The sequence below is a fragment of the Suricata suricatta genome, chromosome 1, assembly GCF_006229205.1.
Source record: "Suricata suricatta isolate VVHF042 chromosome 1, meerkat_22Aug2017_6uvM2_HiC, whole genome shotgun sequence".
NCBI classification, from domain to species: domain Eukaryota; kingdom Metazoa; phylum Chordata; class Mammalia; order Carnivora; family Herpestidae; genus Suricata; species Suricata suricatta.
Window position 1 is genome coordinate 165,975,971 of NC_043700.1, and position 12,868 is coordinate 165,988,838.

The window sequence follows — 12,868 nt, forward strand, 5'->3', positions numbered from 1 at the left end:
CTGCCTTTTTATTGTTTATTTAAAATTTTTTTCACATTCCCATCCAGCAATAACAGCATTTCTATGGGTTTACGAAGAGAGATTTTCATGGTTCACAAAATTTAATTCAGAAGTACTCTTTGGGGAGACAATGCCATTGGATGTTAATAGATTGAAACTTTTCATTTTTAAGAGATATGATTCTGCTTTTGAGAAAGTCCCTTTTTTTCCCTTGTAATGCCCTGGTTTTCACCATACACTTTTTCTTTCCTTCTGCAAGTCTTCTAATAAACATACCTTCTTCATTCCCACCGTCAAAGTAGTGTCTTCCAAGAGATTCTTCTGTTATCCAAGTCCTCCCATCAATTTCTTCTAGGCATTCCTCTGACTCACTAGATCTCATCCACATTCTGAGTTTTTCCCTTGCTTTGGGCAAGCTATTCTCTTTTTGGAGGTGCTTTTAAGTGCTTTCTGCCATCTCTAGGCTTCTTTTCCATGCAGTCTTTACCTGACTCTGCTTAGGTATTGAGTCCAGAGACAGTTTTGTAAGATTTAGATTTTTATTCCTTAACTTATGTATATGCTTAATCACATAGTATTCTCCATCCCCCGGTTATGTTTGGGGATAGTTTTATTTGCTCTAGTTTTCCATCTCTGTGGTTATGGGTGAATGTGTAAAGAGATTCAGATTTGGGCGGTGGCCGTTACTCTTGAGGAGCCCCGAAGCCCAGTGTAGTTTTTGAGCATGAGTCTTTATTGACCCATGCCTCACGCTAGGCTCTTATTCTCTTCGGTATATTTTGCTGCTCATGGCTTGCTTGTGTTATACACAGGCTGTCTATATCTTTAAACTAACATTCTGTGGTTGCTTTCTCTCTATAGCATTGGATTTCTTCCACTTGCTGTTTTGCTGGGAAGATTTTAAACCCTTTTTATTGGAACACAAAACATGACTAGCTACCTGTGTGATGTCAGTTCACTTTGGTTCATACCATCAAACAATGTAGTAAAAGTCCTTCCCCAAGACTGCTTGCATGAATAAGAATAAGGGACCTTCCCTTTTTGGATGTCCCTGCTCTGAGCCAGAGTACTCAGCCTCGCATGTGAAGCTGGAAAGAATTTCAGACTACTTTTATGTTCTAAGCAGGGCACATCCTGCAAAATCTTATGTATCAGCTCCCTGTCTTAACTCCCCAAGGAACCATAGCAGCCTGAATCATCTTTTGAAGTGCAAATACCATTTACAAGGGATAAACATCAAAATAACTTTTTAATATACCTTATGTAATAATAAAATTACCACTTCTGCAAGAAGTTGGCAAGGTTTGAAAAAAAAGGATGAGCAAAGTTTAAAAATCAAAAGCGTACAGTAAAACTGAATTTAATAACATTGAGGATGGGCAAAGCCAAGATTAAACAACAGAGTGGATGGCTCTGGGATTTGCTTTTGATGGATGAGATAAGATGGAAAAACATTTTTGAGTGTTCTATCTTCCTATAATGCAAAACATCATGACTTTGTAAAAGGAGTTACACTCATATTGTCTGAGTGCTTATATGTGTCGAACACAAGAGGGAGTAGTCTCCCACAATCACTAATTGACAGATTGATTTAATATTGAGTGACTATTTCAGCAATAATTTTCAAAACTGGTGGAAGGAAATGCTCTGGAAAACCGCGGCTAAATCCTGAATTGCTGTGAAAGCGTTATTTCTGTAAGTGACACTAATTGCAAAATAATGGCCATATACTTTGAAACCAGACTTATGCTGACAAATGAATGTTTTATTATTTTTTAATTTACTACCTTATATATTCAGCTGGCCTGCCAGAACTCTTTGATATCTTTTGGAAACAAGCCCGGGCATTGTTAGCAGGTTTTTGCCAACTACATGCCAAACTGTGGGTACTTAATTTAAACTTTTATTATGGCAGTATCAACTATGCTTCCAAAAATCTTAAAGATTTATGAGGATTTCTTCCAAATCTTGATTTCCAGGAGTTCCTAAGTAAGCTGTAAAAATGTGATTTCTCTTGACACTTGGAATGTGACATTTTCAGGGTAAAAATGGCTTTTTTTTTCAATCTTTCTTATCTTTTTCTAATGTTTAAAGAATACAATTTTGTTCCACATAGCTAAGTACTGGGTAAATGTTTTTATTATTATTAGCAATTATTATTAATGCTAATAATGAAAAGTTGAATATGTTAGCTCTGACAAAGTTTATATTGCTAGTATTATATCTTATTTTATTTAGATTCTGAACACAATGCATCTCCTTTAGTGCATGCTTGTTTGTCATGTTTTATCAGAGGACAAGGTTGTCCCTGCAGAAATTTCTGAGAAAGCAAGCCCTGTGGAGCCAAGTCCAAAGAAGAGTGAGACGGTGTTTGGTTTCATCCGTTAATTGTAGCCCATTATTTTCCCATTTGTTAATATTCATGGAATTTTGATAAATATTTTCACTTATGTTCCCAAAGAAGTCCATCAGTGTCACTTTTCCAAAGATTATGTTTTCAACTTGTCCTTCCTGCACCCTTGCAAGTTACTCTTCTGTGAAGATGAGAGGAAAAATAAGAAGAAAAGAAAAAAAGCTATCAGTGCACTCGACGAATGTATGTTAAGTGCCCCTTCTTAGGAATGATTTCCAAAAAGTTTTGATTCCTGTGCTGGTGTAGTGATAAGAGTATGGCAATTCCAATGGGGCAGAAATAGATTCCAGAGAATCTGTAGTCACATGGTCATTTTCTAAAATAGAAGACAGAAGATGGAAGTTTCCTTGCTTTCTTCATCTCAAGCACTCAATGCCTCTGTTTAAAGAAATCTTGGGATGCTTGTGTGGCTCAGTTGGTTAAGGATCTGACTCTTGATTTAGCTCAGGTCATGATCTCATTGTTTGTGAGATAGAGCCCTGTATCTGTCTCCACAGCATGGAGTCTGCTTCCTGGGATTCTCTCTCTCTCTCAATCTCTGCCCTTCTCCTGGTCACATTTTCTCTCTTTCAAAATAAATAAGCATTTAAAATAATAATGGGGGTACCTGGGGGCTCAAGGATTAAGCATCTGATGCATGACGCTGGCTCATGTCATGATCTCCGGGTTCATGGGTTAAAGTCTCACATCTGGCTCTGTGCTTGACAACAGGGAGCTTGCTTGAGATTCTGTGTCTCCTCTCTCTATGCCCCTCCCCCACTCGTGTTCTCACTGTCTCTCTCTCTCTCTCTCTCTCTTAAACAGAGTTGAAAAATAAAAATAAAAAGTAATAAGGAAATCTTTATTTATTTTTTATTTTTTAATGTTTTATTTATTTTTGAGACAGAGAGAGACAGAGCAAGAGTAGGGAGGGGCAGAGAGAGAGGGAGACAGAACTGGAAGTAAGCTCCAGGCTCTGAGCTATCAGCACAGAGCCCAATGCGGGGCTCGAACCCATGAACGTGAGATCATGACCTGAGCTTAGGTGGGAAGCTTAATTGACTACTGAGTTACCCAGGCGCCCTGAGTGGCTCTTTATGTTAATACTTTCACTAGGTGCCTGGGTGGCTCAGTCAGTTGAATGTCACACTTCAGCTCAGGTCATGATCTCATGGTTCGTGGGTTTGAGCCCCATGTCCAGCTCTGTGCTGACCGCTAGCTCAGACCCTGGATCCTGCCTCAGATTCTGTATCTCCTTCTCTCTCTGACCCTCCCCTGCTTGCTCTGTCTCTCTCTGTCTCTCAAAAATAAATAAAAAACATTAAAAAAAAGGATTTGGATTCACATCCTAGTTCTTTAAAAAAAAATACTATCGCTATGTTAACACTTAACAGAGCTCATGCTTTTTGAGTATTTATTATGTTATAGACATTATGCCAATAACTTTATTGAAATTTTTTTCTCATATAATGCATATGTCATTGAATCTAATACATAATATTCCCATGTTACTGTTGGAGAAACTGAGTCTCCAATGGGCTCAGCTAGTAAGTAAGCTGGCTAAGTAGTAAAAGCTGACATGAGAGTTTAAATTCTTAAGCTTTCTTGTTAGTGGCAACACAAGTAACATAGTATTATTATTGTGATATTATTCAGATGACTTATTAATTACAGTAAGCCTCCATTTTTTATTTGCAAAATCAAAATAACCTCAGCGTTGTTTTTCAGATTTAAGAAAGACTGCAAATGCAAAATATCTAGTAGAATGTCTGACACATTACAGTCTTTAATAAATATTAAAGTTTCCTTCCTTTGTTTTATTGAGATAAAATACTCTATTTCTAGTATTCTGTTTGAGAAAATCACTAGTTTAAAATTTGTTTTCTTGCCTAGTAACTTATTTTGTTCTCTATTAAAACCCTTCTAATCCATGCCACTTACCAAATGAGAAAACAGAAAATTTAGAAAGTCCGACCAATACCACACTCATAAGACCTTAGTCTGTGCTTCTTCTGTTCTTCCTGAAGCCTCATATCTTTAGTAATATGATTCCAGGAAAATGTGAGTCATTTTTGCTGACTCTCATTTTGTCACTGTGTTTATGGCTGATCCAGTAAATAATACACAGTTTGAAGGAGGACGCACAAGAACTTACAGAACCACACAAATCAGCTCTAATCACCATGCGTTCTTGTAACATTTCAAGTGCCTAGCGAAGATAATACATTTAGAAATCTGTATTTTTTAGGTGAAAGTGACAACATGGTCAGGACTCTATATGCCATCATGAGGTTGAATGAAATGGCATGGAAGGGCTCAGAGGGTAACAGAAAGAACAAGAGTCAAGCAGAAGTGTAAAATTGCATGTTTTTGTCTTTTTCTCAATTTTATGGGAAAATGACTGAGAGATTTCCAAACCTCAATTATAAGCTTTCGTTTATGAGTTTAGAAGCTATGTTACTATGTACATACAAACTTAGGATTTTTATGTCTTCTTGATCAGTGAATCCTTTTTAATTATGAAATATCCTTTTCCACTTTTAGTAATACTCTTTGAATTTACTTTGCCTGCAATTAATACAGCCATAGCAGCTTACTTATGCTTGGTATATGTGTGGCACATTCTTCTTCTTCTTATTATTATTTTAATGTTTATTTTATTTTTGAGACAGAGACAGAGAGAGAGAGAGAGCTCAAAGAGGGGAAGAGCAAAGAGAGGGAGATACAGAATCCAAAGCAGGCTCCAGACCCTGAGCTGTCAGCACAGAGCCTGACATCGGGCTCAAACCCATAGACCGTGAGATTGTGACCTGAGCCAAAGTCGATTGCTTAACCGACTGAGCCATCCAGGTGCCCCTCTTATTTTTTTTTTTTCACTTTTGAACTCTTTGTATTTAAAGGACATCTTCTCTGCTTATGAGGATGTCAGTTCTATTGGATTAGAACCCCACCCTTATGAATTTATTTAATTTTAATCAACTCTTTAATGGCCTCATCTCAAAATACAATCTCGCTGAGGGTTAAAACTTCAACATATACATTTTGAAAGGGGGAGATTCAGACCATAACAATCCCCAGTGGATTTTCTTTCATGTCCATTTGGCCAGGGTGTAGTGATATGCCTAATTCTGACTACTGGCAAGAGAAAAGGAACTTTATGGTTAGTTTGTACCAAACAAAATTTACTTTTTATACTGGGAAGGGCATTAAATTTCTTGGACTCAGATAAGAGTGTATATTTCAGCAACACTAGAGTTCTCGCTGGATGGAAGAAATGAGGGTGGTCTTGTAATGACAATAAGCCATGACACATAGTCATCAAGGTCTTTGTAACCTTGTTCTTGACTTTCTTTTCAGATTCATTTACTTCCACCTCTTGCCTTGCTTCCCACACTCTAGTCAGAAAGATCTTTTTGTTTTCCTTTTGAGCTTATCACACTCTCTCTACTCTAATGCCTTTGCGTTGGTTGTCCTATCTAATTGGAACTTGTCCTCAATGTGCTCACATAGTTCACTTGTTTCTATGTTTTAGGTCTCAGCCTAAATGACATATCCTTAGAAGACCTAGATTTTTATAGAGCACGTATGTTGCTCATATAGCATTGTATAGTTTTAAAATTTTATCACTCTTGTGTTATTTAGACAATATTGTCTTCCATACTAGACCTAAAAAAATTTCATGACAAAAGTGTCTTTATCTGTCATACTGATTTATCTGACATGGTCGTTTGACAGTAAATATTTTTTGATTTAATGCATAGGAATAAGAAACAGGAATATTAAAAAATAATTTTGATATTGAACCTAAATATTCAAAAATAGTTCAATCTATTAGCTAATTAGGGAAAATAAGAAGCAATGATTATTTATAAAGAGAGTGCAAGGTATCATCTTTGGTAAGCTAGTAATATTTGGATAGTGATATATTTTAATGGCTTAAACATATAAAATAGCATAAAAGAATATTCTGTATCTATATTGTATTTAAATTTGTTATACTAAAGTTTTATCAAATTGTTCATTTACTTTCAGGCAGATAAATTATTTTACTAAAGTTTATTTTCTTTTATTCTTATATTGTAGAAACATAGTTCCAAGAGCAGCCCATTTTCAATGAACTCCCTGACTTAGACCACATTTTTAAATATAGAATTCAAATCTACAATGTGACATATACTAGTGAAACTATAAGAAGAAAGGTAGTATTTCAGATAAGACAAGGTTTTCTTATGCATAATCAAATTTTGCTGTTGTTCAAGATATAAGAACATGATAGTTTATCACGAACACAATAATAAAGCATTTAAAAATAACATGCTCAGACGTAAAATATACTACTTTCTATTGTTAGGACAGGCAGCTTTCCAAACATCGTCAGAGATAATCTCTGATAAACGGAAAATTTTCTGGACTTAAACTTTAACTTTTAGCTGTTTCATAGAAAAGTTTATTCTTTGCTTTTCTGGATTGTAAAAGAACCAGGAAAGTTGTCTTTCAATGGTTTCTTTGCCAAGGGTTTAGAAGGTTTTTACTTACGGGGACCTTCAAAGAATATAACATTAGCTAAGATTTCAAGCCAGATTTTATGGCCTCCATGATCTTTAACTCTTGTCATAGTAGCTTAAAATGTTGAAAGAAAGAAGGTGAGATGAAGCAGAGGAGACAGATGGTACAAGGGGAGAAAAGAGCACAGGGAACAGAGCCTCTAAAAGAAAGTAAATAGTTGTGGATAAATATGCTGGGGAAATTTACGTGGTGCAGCAGGAACTTTTCCTGAATTCTCAATGTAAGAAGAAAAGTGCAGATAGTGGCCTTACTGCACTAGCACTGAATATGTCATGCATGTTCAGACAACATGTGTTCTGAGTGTGTATTTTATACATTAACAACTGCATTTTCATTTACTCATTACAAAGACACAATTTTTTTCATGATATTTTCATATTTTTGGCCATAATGCAAATAAAAACAGTGATAAAAAGGATTTATATCTGCATCTGGTGTGTTTTTATTATTTTTTAGTGGTTGGTGAAGAGTCATTTAAAAATTGCTAAAATTTTTTTCTAACTCTGGAAGTGAAAATGTTTGTAGCAGAATTTCTTTACTTTGGGAAATCCTTAGGCTAGGATAAAATTCCACATGGTTTTGGAGAAATATAAAGAGGTTCCAGATGAAGGTGCTAAGTGTTTTATTATCAATGTAAACCATGTGAATCATTACTGGGACTGCCTCTGTCTTTGGATAATTAGATAATGACTCTCCCTGTGTGTGATTGTGTTTTGTATGTGTGTATGTGAGTGTGTGTTTGTATTTACATTTCAAGCCAGAATTGTCTATAGGAAATTGAAGCAAAAACTGGCTGGAGAGCTTACAGGGCAGGCCTTTCTGTGATGTTCCTGTGGAGTCTAGGGAGAAACAGAGAGGGCAGTTTCACATCCATTTGAATGGAAACTCAATATGAATAAGCCAGATTTGAGAAATGAACTGTTGATTATTATCATTACTTTGTTTAGGCTGTGAAGTCCCAAATCAGATTTTAATAAAACACTCTAAGAAGAGAACTGAGAAGACATTGGTGTGAGATGTCAGAATGCTCCCTGAACTTCTCGGACAGCAACATCGTGCTGTGGAAACAACTAAGTTAACAGGAGGTCAGTAGGTTTGAATTGAGAAACATGTCAGAATTCCTCATGAATTCCCCCAACTTTGGTGGAGAATTGAATTGAAATATTAGATTTTGTATGGTCATTTGATATAGTCTCTGACTGTTGGTATTTGGTTACCAAACAGAACTATCTATACTAAGGGATAAGTGGAAGGTCTATGTCTATGTTGTTTGCTCTGTCTCTACCTATCTATTAAATGGCCCATTTGGAGCACCCTTATAATGATGTAAATTATTGTAGAGATAGTTCAATCAGCTCTTTGGTATTTGACTGAATTCCTTTCCTCATGGCTTGATCAAGCACTTATCAACATCCACATTGTCAGGGATATGATTACCTATTGAAGAAATATAATCAATTCACTGATGACACTGAATATTATATATTGACCTCAGATTTTTCCTCTAGTGCCCACCTACTTGTTTTACCACCCAGGGCCATGCAGAGACATTTATATTATTTAAAATGACCTGTCATTACCCAGTGCTCTCAAATAGGCCATATATTTTGGATTTCACAAGCTATTCATCATGGCATAAGGTACTCTATCCATTTCTTATTTTATATCACATTTTTACTTGCTTATTAAATTCCTTGTTTTGAATGATAAGTCTAGTAGGATGAAATAAACCATGCACAAATAAAACCATACTAATCTCATCATGACTTTTGTAGTCATATTTTGATTAAAATAATGGAATGTAGCAATAAAATTTAGAACATTTGTGATGAAGATTTGAGAGGCTATGACTTTCTGTATTCTGGTGTATTTGTGAAATTTTAATTACTATGTGCCAAGAACTATGCTGTTTTATCTGCCTTTACAATCATATCTACAATTTTAACTTTAGTATCATCCCCATTTTAGGGATGAGCAAATGAAAGCTAACTGGAATTATCTAACTTCCACAAATGGCTAGACCATCAATCAGGTTTCAAAGGCTGATCTTTTTGGTTCCAAAACCCATCCCTGAAATGTCTAAACAAAGCTGTAGGAGAGTGAGATAATGGTGAAAAGTGCAGCCACTAATCTTAGTAGGTTCTGATCTTGATTTTAATTATGCTGGGGCTAGGGTTTTAAGAATCCCTATGCCTTAGTTAATGCCTGATTTATTTATACTATCTTCAGATATTTTGGCCTTATTATGTAGAGTTTTAGCATACATATCAACATCATACTTAACAACTGAGTGGAAGGTATGTGCATGAACCCCATGGAATTCCATAGCTGGGTAAATTAGTTTGCAACCTCCTCAGGCACCTAAATCTCTCATGGCCATTGGGGATAATCTGAATCTTGTTCAGATTGCAGTTCTTTCCCCAAACAAGGATTACTGGTAATAGCAACCCATGTTCAAAGTTCACTGTGCTGTTAGTTCTCTCATTCAGGATATTTATGACAGTTTGCAGAGTCACAGAGTGTAATACAAGATGTAGTTAGATAAGTAATGACTTAAATTTCATATAGAATGTTGCATGAGCTAGACTGAGACTTCACGTAAAGGTAAGCGAGAACCAGGCTACCACTGGCACTCATTACAGTTTCTATGTGACTGTTGGGAATTCATTGTACTTTGTGAACAATGATAATAACTGTCTGTGCTGTTTGCTTCTGTTTGTTTTCTGAGGAGCCATAGCTGATTTAGAGAGCCATATGTGTAATCTTCTAGAATATTCTCACAAGCAAATCTTAGAAAGAGTGCTCCTTCTGGAACAGAAGAACCTTATCCACTTTAGCTCCCTTATCCCTACCCTCACTTTTAGTTTTAAACAACATACATTTGTGTCTATATTTATTCATTCAACAAGTAATCATTAAGTGACTGAAATAAAATATTTGAGATAATATACTAAATGGTTAGTCCTTTCCTTTATGGAGCTTAGAATCAACTGTAGAAGAAAGACAAGTTTATTTATAGGGTCAACCTTAACTGCAATAAGAAATTTGATTTTTATAATTCATTTGGTGTGTTCCATGGGTCAAAGTTACAGATGTCACTGAACTCTAGAAACAATAAGAATTAGACATTGTTAGAATCTGATGTCTCTAGACTCTTTGCGTCTATGTTTTATCTTCCTCCTTCTCTCTCACTTTGGATCTCAATCTTGCACTTTTTTTCTCTCTTACTCACTCTCTAGTTTATCTTATTATAAACAAAATTATATAAAGGACTATATAGTAAATATTTGGGGCTTTCTGGGCCATATAAGCTCATTTCAGCTACTCACCACGACTGTAGCATAAAAATAGCTATGGAACATATATCATTGAGTGGGTTCCAATGAAACTTTATTTAGGAACACTAAAATTCTAATTTCATATAATTTTTACTTGACATGATATATTTTTATTCTTTTGAGTCTTGATAATTTTCTTAAATTTTCAATGGTTTAAACATGTACAAATGATCGTTGTTCAAAGGCCATAGGAAAACTAGTTTATGGCTCATAGTCTACCAACTCCTACTCTAGATAGCAAAAAAAAAAAAAAAAAAAAAAAAAAAGACAGCTGCCAGTTCATAAACTTTATATCTTACAACTTAGATTGAAAATACAATTCCAGACTAAATATTCTTACTCATTATGGACCAGAAGCTCAGGGACACTTACAAAATGACCTCACCGAGAACATATATATAAAACAAAATATGGAGGAGCCGGCAAGACGGTGGAGAAGCAGGGAACACTGATACCTCCCCATGCCTGCAAACATCAAACTGAGAAGATTTAAAAGCCACAACTTTCTAATCTCCAGGAGCTGCAGTGTGCTCAAGAACCCCTTATTGATATCAGCCTCAGGGATGACTGTGAGTGAGATGGGGACTGGAGATAAGGAGGAGGTGCCAGCTCAACGCAGAGCTGGAAAGAGTGCCCAGAGACTCAGTCCTGGGTGGCAAAGAGTGCAGGTCCGGAGGCTGCACATCACCATGCAGGGCCACTAACATGCAGGATGGCCCTGCAGGTTGGCACAGAATTTTGAGAGCTGCACACAAGCCGGCAGTGTGGCATGGGAAATGGCCTTGTTACGTGGGAGAGGCAGCACAAGAGGCTGGGCGCAAACCTGCTCCCAGGGAGGTACAGAGCCAAGGGGAAGAGGAGAGACCGAAGGGAGACCTTAGCCCATGGCACGCCGAGAGACAAAATTTCCATTCCCAGCCACTGGGCGCAGGGATAGAAACCCGATCTCCTCAGTGGCCTAGTGATCCTGTGGCCCCCGCCGCCCGCAGACCTCTGGTGGAACCAGGGAAGGGCTGGCTCCCCAGTCCCCTTGCGCAGTCCTGATCAGAAAGTCACCTGGCTGCCAGAGGTTACTTTGGCGATGGCGGAAAAATTAAAGGAATTTGAAGGCCTAGTGGACCTTAGAAAAACAAAACGATTTGACCCACCCGTGGCTCGGGGAGGTTGGACTCAAGAGAGTGGCTGGCAACGGATGATCTGAGAGGGGCTTGAGATGCTGCCATTCTTCCCCCTGCATCCACTAAGGCGGGGCTTCAGAGGCCAGTCCCGGAGACCCCACATACTTACACCGAACTGCCCCCATCCACGTTGGAGAGCTGGATTCTTCTCTTCGTGCTATTTTTAATTTTTTTTCTTTCAGTTTTTTCTATACTAATTATTCTTAATTTTTAAGCTTCCATAATTTTCCCCTTGTTTTCTCTTCTATTTCCATATTTCATCTTCTCTTCCCATTTTTCCAGGAGTTTGGGAAAGCCCAACATTTAACACTGCTGTGTTTAGATCAATCCTTACCATACAGATATTTTTTGCTTGTCTCATTCTTATCTTTATCCTCTGCAGGTTTTAGGCTCTCAGACTGTCATTTATCTCTGGCTGTCTCTGTGCCCCTGTTTTTTTTTTTTTTTTTTCCTTCCTTCTTTCTCCTTTCCTGGCCTCTCTTTTCTTTTCTGCTCCCTTTTTTCCCTTTCCCATTTGGTTTGCTTGTTTACTGGATCTGTCAGTGCATTTGCATGCTTGTGTCCCCTGTGTGTTTGTCTGTTTTCCTTTTCAGGCCTTCCTCAAAAACCAGGCCTAAGCACACATAGTGGAAAGTCTCAAATATCCCTGAGTAAGGATATATATTAATTACAAGCACAACAAGAGAAACTGAGAGACACGATTAAAAGAACATCTCCTGAAATGACAGGCCCTGGACAGTCAAAGAGCCTCCTTTAATAGAGCCATACTAACAGGTGCACAGTGCAGAAAGAACTTTTAAAACTGATAAGAGCTAGCCAAAATGACGAAACGAAAGAACTCTCCTCTAAAGAAATTCCAGGAAGAAATTATAGCAACATAACTGCTCAAAACAGACACAAGCAACAAAACTGAACAAGAATTTAAAAAGATTATCGTAAAATTAATGGCTGGGCTTGAAAAAACCATAGAAGCTGTCAGAAAAGATATAGATACAGACTTGGAACGTTCAAAATAGCTGTGACAAGTTAGAAAAGGCTATAAATGAGGTGAATAATAAGATGGAGGCTGCCAATGCACGGATTGAAGAAGCAGAGAGGAGAATAGGTGAATTAGAAGACATAATTATAGCAAAGGAAGAATTCGAGAAGAAAAGAAATTGATATGGGAACACGTAAGGAGAATCAGAGACCTGAGTGATACAATCAAATGGAACAATCTCTGTATCATAGAAGTTCCTGAAGAGGAAGAAAAGAAAAAAGATCCCGAAGGGGTGATAGACCAAATTATACATGAAAATTTCCCCAATCTAGGGAAAGAGAAAGACTTTGAAATTCAAGAGGCATACTAAACACCTCTAAGATGTTGTGGGGAGCGGCAAAGATCTCAGCTGCTT